The sequence below is a fragment of the Megalobrama amblycephala genome, linkage group LG14 (assembly GCF_018812025.1).
Source record: "Megalobrama amblycephala isolate DHTTF-2021 linkage group LG14, ASM1881202v1, whole genome shotgun sequence".
Taxonomy (NCBI): Eukaryota; Metazoa; Chordata; class Actinopteri; order Cypriniformes; family Xenocyprididae; genus Megalobrama; species Megalobrama amblycephala.
Window position 1 is genome coordinate 6,280,924 of NC_063057.1, and position 16,095 is coordinate 6,297,018.

At 35.9% G+C, this 16,095-nt stretch overlaps 1 protein-coding gene and 1 long non-coding RNA gene across 2 annotated transcripts in view; one reads left to right on the forward strand and one right to left on the reverse strand.

Annotated features, from left to right (window-relative positions):
- Positions 1-1,076: 1,076 nt before the first annotated feature.
- ntf3 (neurotrophin 3) overlaps positions 1,077-16,095 on the forward strand; it is a 45,159-nt gene continuing 30,140 nt past the window's right edge. Inside the window, exon 1 of the mRNA XM_048155933.1 lies at positions 1,077-1,705. The gene's annotated coding sequence lies outside the window, so the exon portion shown is untranslated. The remainder of the gene's footprint in view (positions 1,706-16,095) is intronic.
- Positions 11,985-13,718, reverse strand: LOC125245372. Its single transcript, XR_007179508.1, has 3 exons — positions 13,661-13,718; positions 12,320-12,395; positions 11,985-12,178 (listed from the first exon to the last, which is right to left on the reverse strand). It is a non-coding gene; the product is annotated as an uncharacterized LOC125245372 (long non-coding RNA).

Consider the following 16,095-nt stretch of genomic DNA (forward strand, 5'->3'; position numbering starts at 1 on the left):
CAACTAAAATATCTTAATTTGTGTTCCGAAGATCAACGAAGGTCTTACGGGTGTGAAACGGCATGAAGGCAGGCCTGGACTGGTAATCTGGCATACCGGGCAAATGCCCGGTGGGCCGACGCACTTGAGGGCGGGGCCGCTATATGATATGATTTTTTTAATAAACATAAAATTGGCCAACGACCGGCCCATAAAGCAGGGACAGCGGCCCATTGGTTCATTTTCCATACTGACACTGGGCTGGCCCAATCACATCTCTTAACAGACTCCAGCCCGTCCCCTCTGTTTCGCCAGAACAGTGCAAGGGGGGTGCGGAGAAGTTGCGGGCAAAAAAATAAAAAAATTTAGAGGCTGATGCCTCAACGTGCAAACATTACTGGCATGTTTAGTGCGGTTACTGTAGCTTCAGTTTCCAAACCTACAGTACCTGACGTGCAAAAACAGGTGAACATAGAAGAACATGGAGGAGACACCTGTAAGGCAGAGGAGCAGCAGGTGTCTGACAGTGAAGCCAATGAGGGACAGAGTAAGCAGGAGTGTATAATAGAAACGGTAAGCAGGGTAGTTACATGATTAACAGCGAGGGACTCATGATGCGACGACGACGACGATGATGCTTAAATGAATGAATATTATAAGACAACATAATCGTCGTCGTTATTATAAAGTCAGACTGTCACCTACTGCACTGGTCACTCAGTCAGCGAAAGTCAAATAGCACAGCAAAAGTTATTTTGCACTGTTTTTTGTAGTTAGCAGTGCCCTTGTAGCTATCAGAGTTCACTTATGCAGTAACGGCCCTTCTCATAGAAAAACCTGAAATGATGCAATTTGATTTTTCAAAAAAAAAAATTCAGGTTATTATTATAATGTAATATTACTGATGATGTGTTTATTTCACAACGAGACTATATGTGTCTATTTATAGCTGTTAGTCGTGATGATGGTCTACTAGATCTCACTTTTCAGCTATAAAAAGTTATGTTTTGTAGCTCTTGTACCCTATTGCTCTGGTATGAACACTTGGTTGTTTATGGCAAGTGAATAACATGAATATCATTTTATTTGGACGTTTTTTGTGAGTAATTTGGTAGTATAGTTTTCTTTTTCATTGTTTTTAATGGGGAGCATCTAAACAATGAGAGGTAAATGTTTGACACTTAAACAGGGGTTTGTGCTCTTTAAAACAAAGTATATTTGTAATTGTAAATTATAGTTTTTCTGCTGTCTGTTTCATTGAAAAAAAAAAAATAATAAAAAAAAATCTTTATAGAATTATCAGTATTCTACATCCACGTTCTAAGGATTAACTAGCTTTTATATCATGGAGCACATTGTCCATCTAGAAATCCTACTCTTACTAAGTGTATTTTTAATAACTCTACCAATTAATTGTAATACTCTGGTGGGTGGTGTCCGACCGATTGTGGTGGGCCGGTCTGAGCAAAAATGCCAGGGCCATTTTTTTGTCCCAGTCCAGCCCTGCATGAAGGTGAGTAATAAATGACAGAATTTTCATTTTTGGGTGAACTAACCCTTTAAGAAATCCCTCTTGGTTTGATTCATTGTCTAATACAACGACATTCACACATGTGTTAGTGTGGCTACAGGTCCAAATGCTTTCCGGGGCTGCTGTATGAAATCATGAACCCATTACGGTGGTCTAAAACGGACTATAACTGCAGCAGAAGTCAAGATAACTCAGGTGAGGACCCACTCGATTGTTTATATCAGAGCTAAGGCGGCCATTTTGTTTCTTTCTCATTTTTTCTGTGTACGAGCGTTTCATTAGGCTTCAGATAATAGCCTACATTCAGCAGTATGTTTACATGTGATGTGTGTGGAACCATGTGTGTAAGCAAAAGGCTAGAGAAGGTTTCTGACTGAGGTTTTTAATAGTTATTGTGCTGAACACTAGATGTCGCTGTTGTTCTAGTTTTACCTCTCAAATGCCCTTGTGCGGTTTAGGAGCAATGTCCTATTATACAAATAACAAAAAACTCTTTGTACGCGTATTTAAATTTCTCCAACATGACATAGGCCTAAACAAGTAGGCTATAGATCATAATCACATTATTTCTCTACATAAGTTAAGTTTACATTTTAAAAGATGACAAACCTGTACTTAGTTTTTAACCCTCTTTGACAAAATGAGCTGGGAAAGATCATGCTGAGTTGATTAAATTGTTGTAATTAGGGTTATGAATTTAGATGGTCATAGATGTGTCATCATCGCCATGATCGACTCAAACGCTGGGTCTTCTCTTCCACACAGAGATGTTATTGACTGAGTTTTATTATGGTGGTGGTGGTCAGCAGGCGCCAGTGTGCCTCTTAAGCGTCTAATAATTGATCTATAAAACATCATACTGTTCATAAATCCACATGACACATGCTGATAAAGATGCAGTGTTTCAAAAAATGACCACAATAAAAAACACACATGAATCAAACAGTCCCTAAAACTCCTTCAGCTCCAGTTTTGTTTAATATCTCCCGAAGATGCAAAAAATCCCTGAGTGTCATTTGTACAGGATTTATGCATCTCTGCAACCTTGAGAAAATGCTGGATGCAGATTTCCCAAAGGATTCTAGGATGGTCTGAATTTAGTCTACTGATCGAATGGGCAGACGTTCCTGTTGAGACTGGCAAGGTGCCGAGTTCTGCTTATATTTACTCAATGTATGATTTCCTCAGGGGCCAATTTGTCTCAAAAGCAAAGGACAAGCCTGAAATTCACCTTCGAATAATGCGATTGACTGAGTTTGTTTTTCTGGTCGCTTTGGTTGTGTTTTTAAGCTTGCAGAGCACAGAAATCAATCTTATTCAAATGAATATTCAAATTTCTTCGCATTTTGTGTGAGAAAAAGCACCTGATGATCTTGTTCTCCTGCATGATTTGGAAATGTTTATGTTTTAATGGAAGAAAGAACATCTGACTGTCAGTGCAAAGAGTCAAATAATCAGTCACATAATTTTACTCAAGATTGGTGACTTGTTAGAAATAGGGCAGAATCTTCAATATTTCTTTTTTTGTTTGTTTTAAAATACTAAAAGGTTCTATTTAATCCCAGATTGTTTTAATATGAAAAAAAGTAAATAAAGTTGTTTGTGATGATTCTAGAAACATGATCCACAGCTGAAAGTTTACTGCAATCTAATTAAATAATAATAACATAAAAAAGTTTAAAAATTAATTTAAAGTTAGGCTACACTATGCACTTTTTTTTTTCAAAATTAACAAAATTTTAGTAATAAGTCAAAATATTATCAATCTTTCCAAAATGTGTTTTTGTCTTACCCTTTTTCACAAGCCTATTATAAGTGTTTATATTTTAGACCTGACGGTATGGTTTTAGCGGGAAATTGTGTACATGTTACTTTCTCATGTGTGTCTCATCCGTAAATAGAGAAAAAAAGAGAGAAAGTTGCTCCAGCTACTTTGACGCGTGTATGGTGTTTGAGTGGCATAGGTTAGTTGTTACAACAAGCAAGAAAGGTTGACATGGAGCAGCTAAATCTCTTGGGAATCACCCATTTTAAACAAACACAGAACAGAGGAGTGTCTGCTGGCCAAAAGATAACGTGACAGAGCTCGTAATAAAACAAGAATCAACATTGGCTTGGCCTTTCGGAAGATGGTGAGAACTGAGGGATTTGAAATGTTGTAAAAGCGACTCGGAGATGGTGTTTTTATTACTCAACAGATCAGTCAGGTATTTTATTGAACAGATAAATTGCCATATTTAGCTCTCTAACAGAGTTCATTGTAAAGTCATATCCATCCGCGCAGTCACACAGAGCTGAAGCACAACCAAAACAATGTTCTTCCTCAAAATGCATGCAGTTTTGCTTAACAGCTAGGGTAAAATGTTACATACTGTACCTTTAATAATAAAAAATAAAAAATAAATGCAATGAAAGGAAAAGCAATGCCACTGTGTAAAGTATACATGAAAATAAATATTTTTTTCTTTTTTTAAAAAGAGCTGCATTACATGGATATGCCATGATGATGCAGTATAACTGTTGTTTTCCCATTTATTTGAAGTTCCTGTGAACAAAAAAGCATTTCTGTCCCACCCAGTGACCCAGTAATGACATTATTCAGATGCTTCCGTTTTTCTCTTAATTAACTGGCCGAGTGATGGCCACAGTAATCTCTCAATCCGTCAGTTCAGACATGGATTATTTATCTGTCCCAGTCATACAGGAGTGGGCACAACATGCGTGAATCCCCACGCTGACGTCCCCTTCCGCCCAGCTCCTGCACGACATAATCTACATGTTATAATCCATGCATGCATGACGGGGCGTAATCACACTTCCTCTGAGTTTCCGGCAGGATTACTCTGTGAGGAAGCGGAGGCTTACACAATCTCTGTGTGTGTGTGAAAGTTGAACAGATGTTCAAAGAAAGATGTGCAAGAGAGTTTAAAGAGCCAATAAAACACACTGACAAGCAACATTTTCATTCCTATTGAAACTGGAAATTTGGGAAGGATAGTCACTTTTATTAAAAAGGCCACACAGGCAAGAACCGTGATTGATTTTCAGTATGTTTAAAAAAAATAAAAAATAAAAAATTCACCTTACCTCACCTTGTCTTTTCATTTAAGTTGTGCATATTTACATGTATGAATAATAATTTGAAGCATATTGTATGTTTTATTCACAGTGAAAATAGCCTGTGTTTGATGAAATTGTCAACAAATGGGATGCTACATTTTATTCAAAATTAATATACGTTTTGGCTTTAATAAGATTTCCTCAAGAAATAAGCTAGAATTAAACCTTATGTCCTTCGTGATTCTTAACGTGTCAAGCTCATAATCATAGCTGCATCTGAAAACTGAAAAATGAAGTTTTCTGATGCAGCCCACGACTTCAGATGGAAATTTCCTATAGCACATGAAGGCAGCATTAGTTCCTGTCTCTATGAAGTCCTTTCTTCTGAAAAGCGCAATGTGCTCTGATTGGTCGGCTGGACTAGTGTGTTGTGATTGGTCAACCTCTTTGAGCGTGTTAACTAAGTTAACTAAATCAACTCAATAAAGGACCGATTTTGCTTTTTTACATGTAAAAAAGCAAAATCGGTCCGTTATTGAGTTGATTTAGTTAACTTTTATGAGTTCACTCAAAGCAAAGAGATTTTCTGGACTTTTTCTGGTCTGCGTGTTGATTGGTCACTGCAGTTCTCGCTTTCACTCGTTCAATTTCTGATTCGTTTACCTTCTCTTTGTATAACAGAAGTTACATGTCACTCAGCGACACAAACACAATCATAACATGTCAATGTAAAGAGCAGACAAGTGCAGACAAGGTTGTTCTCTGGGGTAATAATAACTATAATCAAGAGGACGTGCCCACTCAGTGAGTCATCTACAGGAAAGGTCATATACACATTAAGAGCTTCACCCATGCATTCAGCAAATGGAAATTTAATAGTCTGATAAAAATCAATTATTAAAAGGTCATTTAGCATGTGACCTGCAAAATGATTTTTCTTTCTTTTTTTTTTTTTTTCTGAGGCTAAAATAGTTCTTACGATTGCCCTTGTATACACATATGCTTTGCCTGTTTGTCCTTAGGGGCTCATAAACAAAGCATGGGAACTAATGCAGACTGTGTATTTGATTAATGGTTTCATTGTGAATTTTGTCCCGTGTGCTTAACCACACAAAGCACGTAAAAATCATAAGCTCATAAGGGAGGTTCCAGTCCTCCTCATACAAACAATGCCCTGCTCTTAAAATGGGTGCAATGACACACACGGTTGAATAAGATGTGGATATGACTCCAGACATAAACAGAGAGAGACATATTGGAGGTAATCAGCCAATCACACTTCCTACCAGCGAAAGTGTATGTTTGGGTGGTTGGGTCTCATTTTTTGCCAATACCTGCAAGTTAGCACATGCATGTAACTCCTGCAATAGAAAACACATATAGATGTTCCTGTTGCTCATTTAAAGCTGGTGGGAAAGAATTTTGTTATTCCCATCAGTAACATAAACATATTTCATAGGAGACTAATGAGAGTAGGATATGGTAGCCAGGGTACACATTACACAGACAAATAAGAAAGTTATTGATCTATTTTCAGAATAATTATTTGATATTAGAAAAATCAATATAGATGTAATTGCATACAGAGACAAATCTGTCATAACATGTCTCTATGACTTTACTACTGATATAATTCGCAGTATCTGATGGATATAATCCTGTTTCTGTCAGGGCTTTAAAAAAATGAAATGTATGAATAAAAAGAAATAAAACATATCTTATTTAATAAAGTTAGCATTACTTAAAAACAACCTAAGTTGGGTTGTAAATGGACAAACCCAGCGAATGGGTTGTTTGCTCAACGAGCTGGGCAGTTTTATTTAACTCAACTATTGTTTAAAAATGACTATATGGCTGGCTTAAAATGAACCCAAAATAGGTTGGAAATTAGAAATCAGACACAATTACTAGAGGCAACAATAATATTCAGAAGGTGAACATTTATTAATAAGCAATTTAATAAATATTTGTTTAATTATTATTCATTAAACTTCTTAATAAATGTTAATTTCCAACATACTTTGGGTTCATTTTAAGCAAGCAATACAGTAATTTTTGAACAATAGTTGAGTTAAATAAAACTACCCAGCAGATTCGGCAAACATTTAACCCAACCACTGGGTCAAAACAACCCTATTGCTGGGTTTGTCCATTTTCAACCCAACTTGGGTTGTTTTTAACCCAGCATTTTTTAGTGTGCAGGGAACTTGTTTTGGGTTTGGTTGAGCAAAAAGGTGGGGAAGCCCTCTTCTAAAGGCAGATTGACATGTATAAGTATGTTTTCTATGACAAAGAATAAAGCCAAAAGCAATTTCCCACAACTGTTGCAAACAGAGAGCAATAAAACATGCTGCCAAGTGTGCACATGACTGATTCATGCAAATATTCTCTCTCTACCCCAATGGGCTAAAAGAGGGGAAATTAATGTTGCACCTGAAAAACCAGCAAAACCTCTCTTCATTTCCATAGTGGACACACATTTATACAAAATTTACAAAAGTCGGACAATTTAAGAGGAAAAAGCCTTCCCGTTCAAATTCCCACTCTCCCTTGGCTTTTAGTAAAGCAGAATGGGGGAAAATGACGAAGACTGTATAAAGACGCCACACAGACCCCTGAGACATTATTGAATGACATTGCAGGATTATTAAAGCCAGAGGAATCTTGGCACTGGGATTGCTTAGTTGGGGACACTTGACATTTGACATTCAATAGTATTCTTGACATTTATTCAACAGTGCTTCTGATCTGCCTGCATTGACACTATTATTTAAGAGCTGCTGTGCAGCCAAATTATGTACCAGTTATCAATGTAAAGCTGCTTTGACACAATCTGCATTGTAAAAAGCGCTATATAAATAAAGGTGACTTGACTTGACTTGACTTGATTCATGGCTCCGATATACTCACAGTGAAGTTCTTTTTTGCTCTTTGCTTAGAAGTAAAAAGAAGTTGGAAATACCTTTGCAGCGATATACTGTTAACAAACATCTCAGACACGGCATCTGAGAGTGACATTTAGATGAATATGTAAATCTGTTCCATGTGCTTTTTGTCAACAAAAATGACAGCGGTGAGAAAACAGCAGTTAAGAAATCATCTGTTCGTACCAGCTCTGAAATTCATTGGCATCATGTCAACAGATGAGGTAGTGAAAATTACACTGTTATGATAGTTCTATTATAAAGTATATTTAAGACTAATATATATGTATATATAAGGGGTGTGACGAGATCTTGTGTCACGAGATCTCGCCAGACTAAAATGCCACGAGATTTCTCGTCGAGGCGATAAGTAGTCTCGTGATGTTGCTATGACACAGTGGTTAGGATGATTAGGAAAGAATATGCTACTGCTACGTTAACATTACGCCTCTACTGTCGTTTTACTTTGTATTTAAATAAAAAACATTTAATTCAGTTGGATAACGGTCGCCGCCGCGCCATATTTACAGAGTATGCGCGAAAGTGAAAGTAAACACGAGGGCGCATTCAAACGCGATTTCAGTACCCTGCATTTTGAAAGCAGCTCCCTGATGAATGCAAATATCTCTCAATATGAAAGCTATTTTAGGCTGGGCTATGTAGTTGTAACCATCTCTTAGCTCTGTATCAAAGAAAAATTTGGTCTTATTTGCACTTTGAATATTAAAGGTCCCGTTTTTCGTGTTTTTTTGAAGCTTTGATTGTGTTTATAGTGTGCAATATAACATGTGTTCATGTTTCGCGTGTAAAAAAACAGTATTTTTCACATAATTTACTTATCTGTATACCGCTGTTTCCACTGTCATAAAAACAGGCTGATGACTTCCTTGTTCTATGAAGTCCCTCCTTCAGAAATACGTAACGAGTTCTGATTGTGCCAGCGGTTCCTGTGTTGTGATTCGACAGCTCTGAGCGCACCGTGCCCGGAAAGGTAACGCCTCTTACCATAACGTGGAGATGCACGCGCTCAGTGTTATTGTAAACATGTCTTTAATTTTACCCTATCAATTTGAGCCGGAATCAGACCCGGTGATTGGACTGCGGGATGAAAATAACAGCGTTTCGACGACATGGCGACAAACTCTACAAACGCAACTCTTGTGTATTCCTGTGGGCGGAGGTTAGTCAAAAATCTGTTTTAGTGACGTCATTAAAGAAGGAAGTAGAGGGATGTAGTCCAAACTGGCCGTTCGATGTGGGCGACTTCTGTTAAATAAAATATCTCGCTTGGCATTGAACTTTGAGCTTTAAAATTTTACAGATTTTATTTATACTCTAACAACAACATTACACACTAACTAAAGTTTGAAACATGGGATCATGAAGAATGGGACCTTTAAGAGAGTGTGATTATGGTTGCACTTATTGTAAAGTGTTACCATAAAAATGAATAACAGTTTTCTCTTAATCTTATTAAGCACAAACAATAAGGTTTCATTTGTTAATATCATGAACTAACAATGAATGACTATTTTTATTAACTAACATTAAACAAAGATTAATAAATACTGTAGCAAATATATTGCTCATTGTTAGTTGATGTTGGTGGTTAATACATTAATGTTAATAAATGAGACCTTATTGTTAAGTGTTACCATTTTTATTTATACTGTTTTTATTTATATGATCAGTTTGTGGAAAGGAGTTCATTTAGGAGGTCAAAAGTTGTAGAAGCTCATAAATCATGTACAGTAAGGTCTGAAGAGACTGAAATCATACAGAAGTCAGTCAGTTGAGTTAGTGGCAAAACCTTTTACAGTGCTTGAGTATTGTTGTCTTTTACTGCATATGATAATTCACACTCAGAAAGTAGAACTGAAATGATATTCATTACAAGATGATTAGTTAGTTAAAACATTTTAAATGCACCTGCAGATAATTTTTTCTAGTCATGTATTTCGCCATTGAGGATTTCTTAAAAATAGTGTGTAAAAATCTTGTCTCGTCTCGTGAACTCAATCTCAAGTCTCGTCTCGTCTCGTGAGATACCTGTCTCGTCACACCCCTATATATATATATATATATATATATATATATATATGGTTATGTGAGACTATAATTTGAATTAATCTCTTTTCTTTGCATAACACATTGACATTACTCTGGCTCTTTCAGCATTATCCTGAACATTGTATAAGCACCCAGGTGAAAAAGAATTCTATTAAAAATATACTTTAATAAAGTGTACTAAGTATATTTTCTACATTTTGTACTATTTTCGTCAAATCCAAGTATAGTTAAGTGTATTCAATTATGTATTAACTTCAACTTAACATATATTTAACTACACTTCTAGTGTAAATTGTATACTAAAATGGAACAACTTTTTTTAAACTTCAAGTGCACTAAAATACACTAATGAAAATCAAGATTCATGAGCAATTAAGCACACTTAGAGTACAATTGCATTGTATTTCCATTCTAATGGAAATACACTTAAAAAGGCATTGCAGTGCAAATTATAGTTGTCTTTAAGTACATTTTGTGCATACTGCTATCATACTTATAATTACTATAAACAGTTAATTTAGTATGCCTCTGTAACATTTCAAGTGATCTACAAATGCACTTCCTAACTATATTTAGTGCTTTTAAAGTGTCCCACTATGACAATAATAATGTTTTTGAAGTGAAGTTCAATTACAACCTAAACATCATAGACACATACTTTCAGTGCAATGTTATTATAGTGTAAGGTAGAAACAAATTGAAAGTACATTTCATTTGTAATTTTATCCCCATTTTGTTATACTTAAGCATGAATGTTGGTATTACACTACAAGTGTATTACAATAAAATTCAGTTCAAGTACATTAAATCAACAGATTACAAATTGCATTTCAGAAAAGGATCTTTATTATTAACACAAAAGTAACACACAAAAGCAGATATTGGCAAAAGGAAGAACTTTGAACAGTCGACTTTCTCTGAAATGCCGGGAACAGAACAATGGCAAACAACTTACTACATATGCATATCTACAGGTGCTGGTCATATAATTAGAATATCGTGAAAAAGTTCATTTTTTCATTGTAAATTATTTTAAAAAATGAAACTTTCATTTATACTAGATTCCCTACATGTAAAGTAAAACATTTCAAAAGTTTTTTTTTTTAATTTGTTGATTAGAGCGTACAGCTCATGAAAGTCCAAAATCCAGTATCTCAAAATATTAGAATATTTACATTTGAGTTTCATTAAATGACCATCCCTACAGTATAAATTCTGGGTATCTCTTGTTCTTTGTAACCACACTAATGGGGAAGACTGCTGACTTGGCAATGGTCCAGGAGACAATCATTGACACCCTCCAGAGAGTAAGTCACAGATGGTCATTACTGAATGTGGTGGCTGTTTACAGAGTGATGTATCAAAGCATATTAAATGCAAAGTTGACTAGAAGGAAAAAATTGGGTAAGCAAAGGTGCACAAGCAACAGGGATGACCGCAAGCTTGAGAATACTGTCAAGTAAAGCCGATTCAGACACTTGGGAGAGCTTCACAATGAGTCGAATGAAGCCGGAGTCAGCGCATCAAGAGTCACCACACTCAGACATCTGCAGGAAAAGGACTACCAAGCCACTTCTGAAACAGAAACAACGTCAGAAGCATCTTACCTGGGCTAAGGAGAAAAAGAACTGGACAGTGAACAGTGGTCGAAAGTCCTCTTTTCAGATAAAATTAAATTTTGCATTTCATGTTGAAATCATGGTCCCAGAGTCTGAAGGAAGACTGGAGAGGCACAGAATCCAAGCTGCTTGAAGTCTAGTGGGAATTTTCTTAAGTTAGTAATGATTTGGGGGGGCCGTGACGTCTTCTGGTGTTGGTCCATTGTGTTTTATCAAGTGCAAAGTCAATGCAGCCATCTTCCAGGAGATTTTGGAGCACTTTATGCTTCCATCTGCTGATAAGCTTTATGGAGATGCTGATTTCCTTTTCCAGCAGGACTTTAGCACCTGCTAACAGTGCAACAACCACTTCCAAGTGGTTTGCTGACCATGATATTACTGTGTTTTATTGGCCAGCCAACATGCCTGACCTGAATCTATGGGATATTTTTAATAGAAAGATGAGAAACAGTCGATCCAACAATATACAGATGATCTGAAGGCTCAATAGTGCCTCAGCAGTGCCACAGGCTGATCACTTCCATGCCACACTTCACTGATGCTGTAATTTGTGCTAGGAACAAGTCATTTGCTGAAATATGTGCTGCCGACCAAGTATTGAGTGTACAAATGAACATACTTTAAAGAACTTGAACTTTTCTGTTTTGAAAATCCATTTTTTGATTGATCTTAGGAAATATTCTAATATTTTGAGATACTGGATTTTGGACTTTCATGAGCTGTACTCTCTAATCATCAAAATTAAAAAAAAAAAAAAAACTTTTGAAATGTTTTACTTTACATGTAGGGAATCTAGAATATATGAAAGTTTCACTTTTAAAAATAATTTACAATAAAAAAAATGAACTTTTTCACGATATTCTAATTATATGACCAGCACCTGTAGCTCGGACTTGAGTTACTAGAGGCCTTGTAGCTCTCATTGTTGCACTTCCTCCGTAGAAGGGCCCGGATCTCTGCCACCTCGGTGTTGGGGAATCGCTCCCTCACTGCATCTGCAAAACAGGAAAGAGACATGGGGATGAATTAAAACAGGATAGACAATGTATAACATTGAAATACAATCATTGATTATAATGGATTTGTCAATCAATCATGACAATGGATTTGGATTCATAACTATGACATTACTGTACCTAAAATTGCGTTGGTTTTTTCTGGCTCAAGCTGCTCCTTCAGCTTGCCTTTTTTTCCTTTCCCTGTGAGGGTTGCCTATAAACGCAACATGTCACTTGTGGTCACAGTATTGGTACCTGCGCCAATTTGCCAGAGGCCTTGTAGTTATATCCGTACCAGGGCTGGGATGAACAAAGTTTCACGTGGAGCATTCTGAGATATTTTTTTTGCTGAATTACCGCGGAGTGCAAGTTGTGCTAAAAAATAAACTGCCGGGATAATCACACAGCGCTTGCCGTAGGCTACACGTCCAATAATGACATGTCCGATTCGTGAACTAATGACTCATTTGAACTGATTCACTTAAATGAATAGTTAAAACAACTGATCTGTCCAACACTGAACTCATGAGACGTCTGAATCGGTGTATAACAAATCGGTACACTTTACAATAATGTTCCATTTATTAAATTCTAGTTACCTACATTAGTATTTTTTTTAAGAAAAAGGTGAGTGGCAGAGTGTACTACTATACGTTGTTGTTATTTTTATGTGAATGAAGAATTAAAAGATGCACTTTTTTTCAGTAAGCTTAAAGCTATGTGTTTTCAACAAATGTTAAATTCTGTTGGTTCAGGAAGGACACCATGACAGGCTGCTGGCTCCCACTGTCGCTGTTAATTTTTATTTATTTTTTGTTTGTTGGAAAAGCACTTAAATAGCTTAAAGCCCTCAAGTTTACATTGGTTACTGTATTCTTTCAATTGCTCTAAACAAGTATTTTGGGTGACCTTTTTTTTATTGAATGACATCAATTTGTTATTTTCATCTGAAAGAAGAATTACAAGATGCACTTTTTTATTAGTAAGCTAGGCCTATGTGTTTAAGGCTTCAAGGTTTTATCGAACGCTACCTCTGACTAACAATGCATTACTTTGCACTTGTATAGTCTTTTATTTTGGACTTTTTACAAATTGGTAATAGTCAATTAATGGGGAGATTATCGATAATCGAATCAAACCGAAATAGAAACGGACTGAAAAAAACAAAAACAAAAAAGAGCCGTTAGATTAATCGATGCACCGAAAAATAATCGCTAAATTAATCGTAAAAAAAATTATCGTTTATCCCAGCCCTAATCCAACCCACTGTCACTTTTACCATATTGCTTAATCAGTGAAATTCAAACAAGAAGTATTAACAGTAGTCAATGACGGCAAAAATGGCAGAGTTAAGTGGATTTTCAAATTTGTAATCTGGGAAGTCAGGTCTGTATTCCAAGACATAACGTGAACATGCATGTTCTTCAAATTAAAGGGTTAGTTCACCCAAATAGCAAAATTATGTCATTAATAACTTACCCTCATGTTGTTCCAAACCCGTAAGACCTCCGTTTATCTTTGGAACAAAGTTTATTTTAGATTTAGTCCGAGAGCTCTCTGTGTGTCCAGAAAGGTAAGAAAAACATCATCAAAGTAGTCCATGTGACATCAGAGGGTCAGTTAGAATTTTTTGAAGCATCAAAAATACATTTTGGTCCAAAAATAGCAAAAACTACGACTTTATTCAGCATTGTCTTCTTTTCCGTGTCTGTTGTGAGAGAGAGTTCAAAACAAAGCAGTTTGTGATATCCGGTTCGCGAACGAATCATTCGATGTAACCGGATCTTTTTGAACCAGTTCACCAAATCGAACTGAATCGTTTTAAACGGTTCGCGTCTCCAATACGCATTAATCCACAAATGACTTAAGCGGTTAACTTTTTTAATGTGGCTGACACTCCCTCTGAATTCAAACAAACCAATATCCCCGAGTAATTCATGTACTCAAACAGTACACTGACTGAACTGCTGTGAAGAGAGAACTGAAGATGAACACCGAGCCGAGCCAGATAACGAACAACAGACTGACTGATTACACTACAGATGAAGTGAAATCAGTGTACACTTTAATAAATTATACTTTGTATTAAAAATAAGCGTACTTACTAAAAGTACACTAAATTACCACTATACATTTTTGTATTTTAACATATTTTATGAGAGTACTCTGATATGCCACTAAAAATACACTTATTTTAGAGTGTACTGTATAAAGTGTACAGAAGTCACACTTCTAATGAAGTGAGAACATAGTACACTTTAAAAAAGTATACTAACAATTAATTTAAAAAAATATATACTTCCCATAAGTACACTGAATTGCCACTCTAAGTATGTCAAATTTAATACACTTAAAAAAAATAAACTTCAATACAATTTAAAATACATTTACAACAAAGTACACTTTCAAAAAGTACATTTAAAAAATAATTTGATTACTGATAAATTAGTATACTTACTGTTTGGACTATTAAGTTGAACTTAATTACATCTTTTTCGAAGTATACTTTTAAAAAGTACAAACCAAATACTCTTTAAATAAAGTACAACAAGTAGAAGTATACTTGTTTTATAATTCATGTACTTCATTCATATTTCAAATACACTAAAGTATACTACTTTTTTACCTGGGCATTCATTTCATTTGTCATAGAATGAAAAAGAGGGAGCGTGCATAAACATCACATCCTTTTGATTTTCCTGGCAAAAACGTCCTGAAACATCCAAAAACTCTGCCAGAATGTTATTCAACATTCTGAGAACATTCCCTGTTATCTGGCATGACCCCAGGCCGAATTACATTGCCTTCCAAATTCCTGTTCTGATGTGTAAACAGGTCTGTTTTCAAATACTTTTCTGTTGCCTAGACATCACAACCTCACATTCTCATTCATCTTTGTAGCGCTTAGCTTTCACCTTTAGATGTCCTCAGAGGAAACACAAAGCACCAGGTAGCCACGTTTCCTCTGAAGAGGAGGGACGACGCAGGAAAATACATCCTGATATCCTCACACACACACACACACATAGAAGAACGACTGTCTCTGGCAGTGAGAGTGAACAATGATGTCTGTTCTTCGGGTTCTTGCTCTTTGGTCGGTCAGGTACACATCAGTGACCGCTCATTGAGCTGCTCTGAGAATCTTCCATAATCAAATGCAAATAATGTAAGTAATACGGAGCAGAACTGCTGGAGTGAGTTTCCACCGCCCTTTATTTCAGACTCACGGATGTGGAGGTGGACAAATGCTCAATGGCGGCGTTTTAATGGAGATAAAATGAGGGTGTATTGAAAGCAGGATATGGTAACCAGGATACAAACAGCATAAGCAAATTAGAAATGTATTGATCTATTGTTTGAATAATGTATTTGATATTAAAACAATCAAGATAGAGAATCGGCACAACAGTAATTGTGTACAGAGACACAATTCCTTGTCATAAAATGTTCCTACTTGGTACTGATATACTGTAATTTACAGTATTTGATGGATTTAACTTTTAAAACACCCTTGTCAAGCTCCATTTTAGCTCTGTGAAGTGCATTTTTTTTTTTAAATGTTGTATTATTACGTTATAATTACATTATAATTATTCTATTCAAATAATTCTGTCCCGTTGATGATGAGGCAAAAGAGGCATCGCGGATCTATTTGCATCGTATTTTATTAAATCAAACAAAAGAACTAAGGCAAACGAAAGTGTGGTAAGTCACAATCAACACAAGACAATGAACTGAGAGAACTGAAGGTCTTAAATACACAAGATAAAGAACTCACAAATCAATTAATGAATTATTATCCATGTGTCCGAAATCACGTACTGTCTGAGTACGTACTATGTTTAAATTTTAACTTACTTTGCGGCGACCATTAAAAAAGTATGTTCTATATAGTATGAATATGGGTAGTATAA